The 12,801-nt window shown below is 42.0% G+C and overlaps 1 long non-coding RNA gene across 2 annotated transcripts in view; it reads left to right on the top strand.

Annotated features, from left to right (window-relative positions):
- The first annotated feature begins 682 nt into the window (after positions 1 to 682).
- LOC115290443 overlaps positions 683 to 12,801 on the top strand; it is a 43,057-nt gene continuing 30,938 nt past the window's right edge. For both annotated transcript variants that reach the window (XR_003908096.1, XR_003908097.1), the window contains exons 1-3: positions 683 to 1,021; positions 3,557 to 3,688; positions 6,991 to 7,179. This is a non-coding gene — a long non-coding RNA (uncharacterized LOC115290443). The remainder of the gene's footprint in view (positions 1,022 to 3,556; positions 3,689 to 6,990; positions 7,180 to 12,801) is intronic.

Here is a 12,801-nt window from a genome sequence, read left to right as displayed (position 1 = left end):
GAGTGCAAGTGGGGGAGGAGCAGGAGAGAGAGAGAGAGAGAGAGAGAGAGAGAGAGAGAGAGAGAATCTTAATCAAGCTCTATGCTCATCATGGAGCCCAATGCAGGGCTCAAACTCATGAAACATGAGATCATGACCTCAGACAATATCAAGAGTCAGACACTCAACTGACTAAGTCACATAGGCACTCCTAGCTTGCCTTTTACATAATATTTTCCTTAGGGGTCCTTCATATAAACTCCCAGGTCCTGGTGAACTGGCCCCATCAGTGTAGTAACTGACCCTGAACATGGTTTCAGTGATCCCATATATGTTTTTAGACACACCATTCCCTGCACATGTTTTTAGACACATGTCCCACAGCATCTTCCTGACTACACGTATACCATCCTGTAGTGAAACCTTTCTTTTAAATGGTAGAGCTTATCATCTTGAGCATTTGGTATTTACAAAAATGGGCCTCCCATGTTTAATTCTGTATGTTACTATCTCATCTCAGATACCATAAACCTGATAGAGACAATACTTCCTGTTTGCCTGTAGGACTGGAGCATGAATAAGTAAATGACACAAGAAAGACTGGGAAAAAGAATAAAGAAGACTCTTTACAACTAATGAAACAAAAACTAAACATGTGAGACAATTAGGAAAAAAAAATCAGAAATTCATCAATATTTACCTGACTTGTTAAAGACGTGATTGGCTGAAGAAAGCCCAGATTAAGGGGTTGGAGCTCATTAGTAATAAGAGAAGGATTTCCATTCACTTAATAGTGACCAGCATTTGGGAAGACTGAGGAGAGACAGTGAAAATGCAAAAAAACATCTGAATTTTAGGAAGTAGAAGTTGAAAACAATCTGTGTTACTTGCATGGAAACCACAGAGAAGGATACATTAGAGAAAGTGCACAGTTGAAGATAGACTCCCTGTGTGTGACATGGATTAATTCTATGAATGGGGCAAGTTTACCAGCCATGTGACTGTTTCAGCACAGAACTGTCGACAGGAGTCTTCAAGGCAGGTAAAGCTTTGAGTTGGCTTCATTTCCTAGAGCTGCTAGAGAAAGAGTATCAAATTGACAGTCTTTTTCCCACTCTCCTTTGTCACTCTACCATAACAAAGAAAGCACAGGCATCGCTGGCACTGTCTGGACTAGAACCTGTAATCTCTCCACCCAACCACCAGGGAGGGGGGCGACTTCAGTTTCCCTTAGAGCTTATCATGAAAAGAAATAGGAGGACAGACAGCGAGGTTTGTTGAGTCTGCATTGCATGCCCACACATATACATGTACACACAAAAAAAGACACTTGAACATTATCTCCATTAAAAAAATTTTTTTATGGCTTTTATTTATTTTTGAGATACAGAGACAGTGCGAGCAGGGGAGGGTCAGAGAGAGAGGGAGATACAGAATCCGAAGCAGGCTCCAGGCTCTAAGCTGTCAGCCCGGAACCCGACGTGGGACTCGAACCCACAAATTGTGAGATCATGACCTGAGCCGAAGCCGGACCCTTAACCGACTGAGCCACCCAGGTGCCCCCATTATCTCCATGTCTGAGTATTGCAAGATTAATGATCTGAAAGGACTTTGCTGCATTATGGAGAAGCTGGTCCCATCAGGGATTGCCAAAATAAAAGTTACATATGACACAATGTATTTGGAGTCTTTCCGTAGAAAGGAGGAGATAATATCCATACCATATGCCATAAGAATTCACTTACAGGAGAAAATATAGAGCAAATTGAATCAGGAAAAATTATTCCCCACCAAGAAAAAAAAGTTGTCGATACCCGTGGCATGGGAATTCATGAGTTTCTCAGAGGCGGCAGGTTGCTTTGGAGAGGAGAACCTGCACAGAAGGATCAAGAAGCCCAAGGGTGGGGCAGATGATTAAATGGGGAGGAGAGCAGTTTGCTGGGAGAAATATTTGAAAAAGATAGAGGAAAGGCAGTAAGGGATAAAAACAAAGCAAGGCAATTTAGGAAAGAAATCAGTCCTTGGCACTGGGGAAATGTCTTTAGAGATTACACGAGGGAAAGAGAAATTACCCGAATAATAGATTACAAAACAAATGAGAAAAGTCTGTTTGAGAGTGCTAAGATAATAGAACAAGAAGCTGAAGATAAACCTGAGGAATGGCCGGTGCCCAGGCAGATGCCCCAAGTTGTCGCTGCTGCTGGAGCTCCTGCTGCGACTTATTTATCTCACAGAAAACATTGCTTAAAATAACTCACTATGAGGGTTTCTACTGTAATTTGCCAGGAGATATCTGGCCAATTGGCTTTACAGGATACTTGATTGAGGAAAGCAGGTAAGCTTTTGATAGAAGGGATTTGCTAAATCAACTACTGCTAAGTTTTTTTTTTTTAAATCAAACATAATATCCAAGGAAACACAGGTGAGATGTATCATATGCACACAAAAGAGCAGAGCTTGACAGGGGAGGATGATGATAGTACCCCTTGTTCTAGAAACCTGGCTCTCTCATCTGCTCAGACCTGGAGTCTATCTGGAGCATGGTAGCCATTCTCCCACGAATAGGCTGGTAGGAGCTGTGTGCTTCTGTCTTCCATGTCATCATGAAAAAGTAAAGAAGAGTGAGAAAGGAAGGGTATGTGAGCTCTATGCTGCTCACCCACTGTAGAGGAAACATTATCTTTAATTTTTCTTTTTGATCTTAAGGGACTAGGCTCATGGGTGGTGATAGAACTGCCTACCGTCTGATTTCTGTTTGTTCCCTCACAAAGACTGTGCTCTCACTATATTCATGGCACAATTCCAGGCACATTTCACTGAGTCTGTCCTCACTGTTGTAAGTTATGGGAGAAAAATGAGCTGAGGCTTTCTGGGTCCTCACCGCTGGGACGACTGTCAAACCAGAGATTGTCCTTGAGTGCAGACAGAAGTGGAGCAGGCAGAAGGAAAGAAGGCCTGGCTGGAGCAAAAGTCCCCAAGGGGAGAACCCATGTGTGGTGCCCATACCCCCCTTTCTCATGGTCTTCCTTTCCTTGGGAGTTCTTAGGACTCTCACACTACCCCTTGCTGCTCATACCCCCTCGTGTGTGTGAACTTTCAGGTGTGTATTCTTCTACCCAGCATCCCCTATGACTACCTTCTCCTCTCTCTTCCATCTTTAGCTCACCTTTCCAGAGTTGTGTTCTATTGTCTGTTCTCTCTATTCTTTAAGAGAATAAACTCTTTTTTTAAAAAGTTTATTTTTGAGAGAGAGGGAGGCAGAGAGAGAGAGAGAGAGAGAGAGCGAGAGAGAGAGAGCGCAAGCACAGTGGGGTAAAGGCAGAGAGAGAGGGAGATACAGAATCCAAAACAGACTTTAGGCTCTGAGGTGCCAGCAAAGAGCCTCATGAGGGGCTTGAACTTACCAACTGTGAAATCATGACCTGAGCAGAAGTCAGATACTTAACCAACTGAGCACCCAGTACCCCCTCTAAGAGAATACTCTTAAGGGAAGAATACTATGTGTTGATGTTGAGAGTATATTTTATGATTTTTGGTTACAATCAATTTTGAATGTATGTTTTTTGGTATTCACAAGACTCTGGACAATAGCAAGCTGTTACTGCCACCCTCATCTCGTAGAAGTAAAGGGCATTGGAGGAAGATGTTGAGCATCAATCATGTGCACACAAAGATGCAGAGCTTAGAGTTCAACCCAAGTTATCTGATGGTAAGTCCCAATACAACAAAATCTTGGGTTGTGAGTAAATTGTTCTGTGAGTGTTCTACAAGATGAGCAAATATTTCTAATAAATTTAACTTGATAAATGAGTGATGTCTTGCAATATGAGTAGTACATGTTGCTGAATGTCACACGATCACAACTGAGCCAATGGTTCTTGAAATTCTCTTTGATACATGAGTGCTTTGGATTACAAGCATGCTTCTGGAATGAATTATGCTTGCAAACCGAGGTTTTACTGTATATTAATCCTCCCAGTGATGGTTTTACCTGATGTTTTTTTTTACAATGCTTAGCTGCTTAGATATTCCTAGGAATGGGGAGTTTCAAGCTAACCAGCTGGGGATGATCATTTTGTAGAAGAGGGAGTATTACCAATAATTAAAATTGAGTTTGTAAGACCCTACTTTTTAGAAGGGAAATAAGGAAAGAAAACAGACAGATGGATAGATTTCCAAATATATCTGAGTCAGAAAGATCTTTGAGCAAAGCAAAATATTTGGTTCCTGAATAAGTCATAGTTTGATTTGATGTTGGCTGAAGAAAACCTGTGAAGTGTGCGAAAATGTGATTATTGTTAGCTGAAAATAGTAAAATAAAAAGGTAATATAGTTCAGATGAGTGAGACAGCATATTAGTATCAAGTATAAAAGTAACAAATCCAAGAGTACATTCTGGAGAAATTGTGATAGGAAATAAAAATCAGTGAAGCCATTTATTGTTCAAATGCCTAATAATTGACAATTGATGACTAAAAGGCAAATTTCTGTTTTCAAGGTTATGGTGAATGCCTGGAACATGCAGAGTCCAACATCAATAAATATGTAGGAAAAATAATTCATCTGGGGAAGAAAAAATTAGGATGGAAAAAGGACCCATTAAAATCCTAGCCATATGTAGAGCCTATTGCAAAGAAAAAAATAGTACATGAATCAGGACAGAAAACATTTTCAAAGAAAATAAATCTACAGGAAAATATGAAGGAGAAATAATTGCACTCTTTGAAGTAAATATAATATGATTACACTCAATTAGAAATTCCGTTCCTGTATAGGAATGGCTTTGGGGGTAAGCTGAAGGCAGGCTGGGAAGCCACATGGTCTCCTTCGTCCTGTTTATGCTGGAGATGTGGGAGGACGCAGACCATCGGTTGACAGTAAGCAGCCTTGTGCTTTGAAGGCAGGTGGCCGTGTGCCTAAACTCACAGGCATGCAGAGATCTGCTCCTTAGTTCACTTCATGAGAGACAAGTCCAGTCATTACTGCACACAGAAAACCATATCCTGGAGAGCAAGCCAACAGCCCCCCACCCTGCCCCATCTTTGCTCTATGAAGACTTCTGGATTCCTACACACCCTGTGTTTTTATGAGCTCATCTTCTCTCTCCCGCTGTCTCTGGGAGAGAGAATGGGGCTCACTTGGAAACTTGAAAACTCAGCTCATTTCTAATAAGTTCAAGTTTTATGATTTGAAAAACTTTTATCAGTAAATAAAGGTCAACCATCTGGCAGCAATGTGTCTATTTGGCGCTGCTTTGGTTTTCTGCACTACGTTATAAAAATATTACAGTCTAGTATGACATTAGCGGAGTGTGACATCTGGGCTTATACAAAATATAAAAGTTGGCAGGGGGACTAATTTCCCTTCTGAAAAACTGCCATGGCACTAAGGGACTGAGGATGACCCAACAGCTGAGAATACAGCCCTGGACGTTGCTGTCCTTCAGCCAGAAATGTCCTCTAGAACGTCTGCCTGGAAGGGGGAAGGGGTCTAATTACCCCAGAGGATCACACTGATGGATCGCCATGGGCCTTTGAGAGTGGAGACTATTTTAGCAAAAGAGGAAAAATTTTCTCTACCTGCAGTGCTAGGTGGTCATGCATTCAAGAATTAAATGAGACTATTTAAAAAAAAAAAAAAACCCAAAAACCTCTAGGTATGGCAGTAATAAAGCTGGGCAGCTTTTCTGTGGGTTTAGATGTTAGAACATTTACTTTGGGGGTTGAAAATGTATAATTAAATTTTGGAACTGCTTTTAGGCGGTAATGATTTTTATTAAATTCCTTTTTAGTATGACCCTTTCTATGAGTTCAAGACAAGTGCCATATTTATCCCCCACCCCCCCTTAGGCTCTCTGGGATGCATTTTAATGCACTGCAATCTGAAAGATATCGAGTCACTGACAAGAAAAGAATACATACGTCTGCACAGGACCATTGTGCAAACTCAGTTAGAAGCTGATCTTTTTCAGAAAAGAGAGAGGATCAAATTTAAAGAAAATTTCTCTCCTCATCTCTGGGCACTCAATTCTTGTGAAGATTCAGGCACTATTGATGGCTGATAGTACTCATAAATGGAAAATTGTGGTAGCAATTTTTTCACAGGCATTAAAAAATGTCCCTGAGCATTAAGATGCTTGGATTTCCAAAGCTCTGGTGCCTATTTAGGGGTAACTGGGGGATAGGAAATGTTTTATCAGAAATCAAAATTATTGAAACCATGAAAATGCAAAGTTTTGCAAAATACTGCATGATGGTCACAGGGAATACATTGGTGATTTGTGATGGTAGGATTTCCTTTTTTTTTTTTCTTTCTTTCTGATCAGTAGTGATGGTCAAGGTGAAATACCATACACTTCCTTCTGCCCATCCCTGACCGATTTCCTTGTTTAAGGAGGAAGTACCAGGTTATCATGAGTTCCCAATCCAACTTGGGGAACACACAGTCAGAGCCAGTTATCTAGGAGGGTCAAGGCCAGCGAGACAATAGGGATTTGTCCCTGGGGAGCACATCCCAGGCTCCTCCTCTTTAGCTCCTCCCCGCTACTAACCAATGCCCAGGACAGGGGACCTTACCTTTTGCTACTTTCCTCAGACTCTGACTGATTCCCATTCTAGCAATCAGAAGGACTGTGTGCTTCTGGAATTGATAGGTGTGCCCACAGGGGTGGGAAAAAATCTGGGTAATTTTACTTTCCTTTGGTAGTTCTATCTTCAGGGGACCTTGCTTCACAAAGAGCAAGACCCTGAGTCCTTCTGTTATTGTAATGACGCAACACTTTCTGTGACCTGGGGAAGCTGTGAGCTATGACGGGTGCTTTTGCAGTCAGATTTTCCTCTGAGCTCCTCCTTGCTCTCCTGCTCTTAGTATTTTCCGTCTTTTCTGTGGGGATTCTCAGGGCAGAAGAAGATCTTGCCATGATTCAAGAGAGCCAAAGGCTGATGGGCATTCCCAGTGACATGTAGAGACACTGAGGGAAATGACCCGCGTTGCTCTTCCATGCCCTTCCAGGGTCCATGCGGGAGGCTCACCTGGATGCACCTGCCACTCCTGTCCGGCTCCTGGTGGAGTCTCTACTGCTGCTGCCGTGCTGACAGGCAAGCCCCAGGCTCTGCCTCAGGGCCTGAGCCCCTGACCCAGGGCTGGCTAGCTCTCTTCTGTCTCCTGCCTGTCTCTGAGACTGTGGGGTCCAGACCCGAGGTACGGAATCAGATTGGGAAAGGAGGCAGTGGGTTACAAGCTCCACCCACCACCAGAAACACACTCCCTAATGGTACCTCTCCCCCTCCCTTCTGCTTTTACTGAGATGTGATTTGTATACCATAAAATTCATAGTTTATTTTTTTTTTTACTTTTTAAATTTTTATTTAAATCCAAGTTAGTTAACATATAGTATAATAATGATTTCAGGAATAGAATTTAGTGATTCATCACTTACATATAATACCCATTGTTCTTCTCAACAAGTCCCCTCCTTAATGCCCGTCACCCATTTAGCCCATCCCTCATCATGGTTTAGAAGTGTGCAATTCACTGGTTTTTGGTACATTCATAAGCTGTACCACCATTACCACTTCCAGAGTTTTCTCGTAACCCCTGAATAAATCTGTACCCACTATCACTCCCATTCACTTTAATCCCTTTTCATGGCAACCACTAATTAGCCTAGTTCTCTGCGGATTTGCATATTCTGGGAATTACATAGAAATGAAATCCTGTAATAGGTGGCCTTTGTGTTTGACTTCTATCACTTAGCATGACTTTATCAAAGTTCACCCATGTGTCAGAATTCCTTCCTTTGTAAGGCTGAATAATAGTGCATGGTATGCAGATACCGTAGTCTATGTATCCATTTATGCATTGAGGGACATCTGGTTGTTTTCATTTTTTGGCTATTAAGAATAATGCGACTAGAAAAGTTAATTTTTTAAAATATTTGTTTATTTTTGAGAGAGAGAGACAAAGACAGACAGAGACAGAGTGAGCACACAAGTGAGGGAAGGGAAGAGAGAGAGGGGGACTCAGAATCCAAAGCAGACTTTACGCTTTGAGCTGTCAGCACAGAGCCCGACACAGAGCTTGGGCTCACAGACAGCGAGATCATGACCTGAGCTGAAGTCAGACACTTAACTGATTGAGCCGCCCAGGCGCCCTTACAAACATTTTTTTTACAAGTTTTTGTGTGATCATGGTTTCAACTCCCCCCCCCCCCCATTTCATTACTTTTATGGGCTAAGGTCACAAGACTAAATCTTTTTCTTCTTTTTTTATTTAATTAAGTTTATTTATTTATTTATTTATTTTTGAGAAGTAGTATGTATAGAAGAAAGAGTACAGGTGGCCTGGGGTGAGTTAATTCTCTATTAAATGGTTACAAGTTCCTGATTTTTGAGTCTCGATCTTAGTTTCTACTAGTCTATCTCCTAAGAGTACTAGACCTCTTTTCCTCCAATCCAGCCCAGACACTAGAGACCCTCCCATCTGCCCTGTCCTAGGAGTGGTAATGTGCTGAGGAGATGACTTTACTTGGCTCTCATTATGAGGACATCTGAATTATTTTCTGAACTGAATCCCTTGGGGTTGACCGTTATGTGAATGAAGGCTGATACCGATAGTGTCATGGTCATCATTTCTCAGGCACAACTGTCCCCTTGGTGCCAGCCCAGGAGCACAGGACAGTCCCCAGGTGGGGACTCTGCAGATTCTTTGTTTAGTCCCTCCCCTATTCTAATGACATAGTGATGTTTGAGCAACCCAATGGTACCTTGTACTCCAAATCTGAATTATGAGATAAGAAAGGAAGGAAGGAAAGAAGGAAGAAGGAAGGAAGAAATGAACACATATTTTTGAAAACTTCTGCACTGAGTGCTCTGACAATATTATCTTATTCAATCTCACAATGGCTCTGCAAGATAGATACCCTTTTCTCCAGAAGGGAAGATGGAAGCCTAGAGATGTCAATTAATTTGTTAGAGTTCCCAAAAGTAGGAAGTGGTAGCTTTTGGGTCTGTTCTGAGATACGTATGATGTGAAGGCTTCCATTCTTTCCACAGTACTGTGGGGTCCAGAGCCCTGAACAACCTCTCCTATATAAAAGGTGAAAGTTTCCTCAGCTTTTCCTCAGTTATGCTGTGGTGAATGGGCACTCCCCAGTTCTCAGTGACTTACAGAAACAAAGATTTATCCTTCATATTAAATGTTGACTATAGATTTACTCTTCACGTCTTCCTCATTTCAGGTTTTGTGCCAAAGGAATAGATGCTGAAGGAATAGAATGATGGCAGAGCCATGTAAGAGCTCTGAAATGTCTGCTTCAGTGTCTAATGCATGATTTCTGCTCATAGTCCCTTGGCCACAGCCAGTTGCATGGCCAGGTGTAATGTCATTGTTGCGTGGTGTATATGCCCCCCACAGAGAGAGCCAGCCTGGACCGAAAGGGTAGAAAGAACGTGAATGTTGTGAATGAACAATGCAGTCTTCCATGGGACTTCACGTTACCATGCACACAGTGGGAACAGCACAAATTTGGATGCTATGTCTTCCTGGACTCCCTTCTACCTCAATGACAAATTTACCCCAGTTTCTCTTGCTGTCTGTTCCTTTTCCTCTAACTACTCCCTAAGCAGGAGCACATCCTGGGATGGATCCCAGGCTCTCCTCTCTCTGCACTCAAACTCCAGATGACCTCATCCAGTACGGTTTTAATCATCCTCAACTTACTGATAACTGTCTAATTTATCTTTCAAGTCTTGACCTCTCTTTAGGCTCCAACCGCCTTACGTTATCTCCTCTTGGAATTGTAATGTGCAGCTCAAATGTAATATGTTCTAAATGGAACTGATTCCTATCCGTCCCCACCCTGGCTGGCATTCTTCCCTGTTGCCATAAATGGTACCCCCCTTCCACTCCGTTACTTAAAGCAGAAATAGAGGGTCCCTCCCTTTGTATCCCTCCCACATCATATCCATCAGCAACACATGCTATTTCATCTTTCAGATAGTTCCCAAAACTGTTCGTGTCCTTTGGCTGTAAATGCCCGCACACAACTCAAATCACTATAGCTCTTGGCTTGATTACTGCAGTATTCAACTAACCGGCTTTTGTACTCCTTTTCTTTTCTACCTAACCCCCCTGCCTTACATCCTAGTCAGAATGATCTTACAAATGTATAACGTATGCCCTTCCCTCAGCTAAAAACTTTCTAAAGATTTAACATTGCATTTAAGGAAAAAAAGTTTCATGCTATGGTTACAAGGTCCTCTATGACCTGACAATTGTGCACTGTACTGGGTTAGTGTTCATTCAAAATTTATGCCCACCTGACCCCCTAGAATGGGACCTTATTGGGAAATAGGGTTTTTTTTGCAGATGTACTTAGTTGTGTTAGTTATCGTAGATAAGCATGGGCCCAATTCTGATATGACTGGTCATAGGAATGGAAGAGATTCAGGACCATTGAGGAGACACACTGAGGTGAAGGCCTTGTGAGGACAGAAGCAGAACTTGGAGCAATGCAGCTCTAAGCAGAGAACACCAAGGACTGCCAGGGACCATGGGCAGCTGGGAGAGAGGCAGAGACCTGATGGTCCCTCAGAACCTCCAAAAGGAAACAACCTTACTGATAACTTGCTTTTGATTTTTGGTCTCTTGTTTTAAGCCACTCAGTTTGTAGTAATTGGTTATCACAGCCCCAGGAAACTAATGCAGTCGTCTCTTCTTGCCTCATTCCCCCGCTGCCCTCGGGTGATGATGCCTCACTGGTCTTCATTTGGTCTCAAAGTTTAGTCTCAACTTGCAGGTTTCAAGATGGTCTCCTCACTCTGTCCCAGAGCTTTTGCTAGGACTGGCTCCTTTACCTCATATATGCCTCTACTCTTACTACTATGACCTCTGATTTTGCTTCCACATGTTTACAGTAATATCTTGGCTTGGATATATTCAAAAAACATTCATTGTATTTACTTCTTTGGTGTCACCCATTTTCACCCAAAAAATCCAAAACAAGGATGGTGCATATTTGGAGCATCTTTAATCAGTAAGATTGTGTTCTAACTGTGGGTCAGATGAGATGGGATTGGGAGGGTTTCACTGGGCCAATGAAATTCGTGAGACTTCAGGATGAACTAACTGATCCCCTGGGATCTGTCTTCTTGGCTTTAACAACTGGTAGCCTCCACTACAGTGGAATCATAGAACTAGAGTGTGTCTACACCACCTAGAACCACCAGAGGATTTCCCATCGAAGGCAATCAGTACTTCCAGAGTGTACACATTGGAAGAAAACAAATTTTGGAACTAAAGGTATATCCCCCATAATTTCTAAACTCTGAAATATTTCTGATAAATCTGTAATTTAGATTAAAAGTCCTGATATAATGGGGCATCTGGGTGACTTAGTCAGTTAAGCATACGACTTTTGCTCAGGTCATGATCTCATGGTTTGTGAGTTCGAGCCCCCAATGGGCTCTGTGCTGACAGCTCAGAGCCTGGAGTCTGCTTCAGATTCTGTGTCTCCCTCTCTCTCTGCCCCTCTCCTATTCATGGTCTTTCTCTCTCTCCTTCAAAAATAAATAAACAAAAAAATAAAAAATTAAAACCCAAATATAAAGATAGATTCCAGGACAGAAGTGACAGGGCCTCAAGATGAGCTTATAGACTTCAGTTGCTAATTACATAGAACTTTCATGGGGAAGGAAGCATATCTACATGGTTCTGAATATTGACTCTCCCTTCACTGACTTGGTTACAGCAGTCTATAGTATCTACCTTTCTGTGAGAAAAAGATAGAAATAAACATATGAACTAAACTGTTTGTTACTTGTAGCTTGCTATGTGTATTTGTGTGATTATAGTTAACTAATTGAGCAAATTTCTTAAAGTTTATGTGGTTATTCTCCCAGAATACTTTATACATTTTATTTTATTTTTAAAGTTCTTTAAAAATTTTTTAATTTATTTTTGAGAGAGAGAGAGACAGTGTGAGCAGGGGAGGGTTAGAGCCTTAGTCAACCGACTGAGCCACCTAGGCACCCCAGTTTATACATTTTAAATCAAAGAGCTCTGGGACACCTGGATGGCTCAGTCACTTAGACACCCAACTCTTGATTTTGGCTCAGGTCATGATCTCACAGGTTTGTGAGTTCAAGTCCTACATCTGGCTCTGTGCTGACTTCGTGTAGCCTGCTTGGGATTCTCTCTCTCTCTCTCTCTCTCTCTCTCTCTCTCTCTCTCTCTCTCTCTCTCTTTCTCTGTCCCTCTCTCTCTGCCCCTCCCCTGCTCATGCTCTCTCTCTCTCTCTCTTTCTTAAAATAAATAAGCATTTAAAAAAAAGCCCTTTATGGAGTATATAGATAAATAGCAACGCTGAGTCACTCCTGATTGTTACATCTGGTGTCCCAAACAAATTAGTATATCAACAACATGGGTGCTCAAGAAGGAATCCTAACAAAACCTAACTATTTTTTTAATGTTATTTAAAGTTTATTTATTTTATTTTTTTCCATAATATTTTATTGTCAAATTGTTTTCCATACAACACCCAGTGCTCTTCCCCTTAAGTGCCCTCCACCATCACCACCACCTCTTTCCCCCCCTCCCCCTTCCCCTTCAACCCTCAGTTCATTCTCAGCATTCAATAGTCTCTTAAGTTTTGCATCCCTCTCTCTCCCCAACTCTCTCTCCCTCCTCCGCTCCCCCTGGTTCTCCATTAGGTCTCTCTTGTTTTCCTGCTAGACCTATGAGTGCAAACATATGGTTTCTGTCCTTCTCTGCCTGGCTTACTTCACTCAGCATGACACCCTCAAGGTCCATCCACTTTCCTAC

This window comes from Suricata suricatta, chromosome 4, assembly GCF_006229205.1.
Source record: "Suricata suricatta isolate VVHF042 chromosome 4, meerkat_22Aug2017_6uvM2_HiC, whole genome shotgun sequence".
NCBI lineage: Eukaryota > Metazoa > Chordata > Mammalia > Carnivora > Herpestidae > Suricata > Suricata suricatta.
This window is presented reverse-complemented; position numbering and strand designations above follow the sequence as displayed.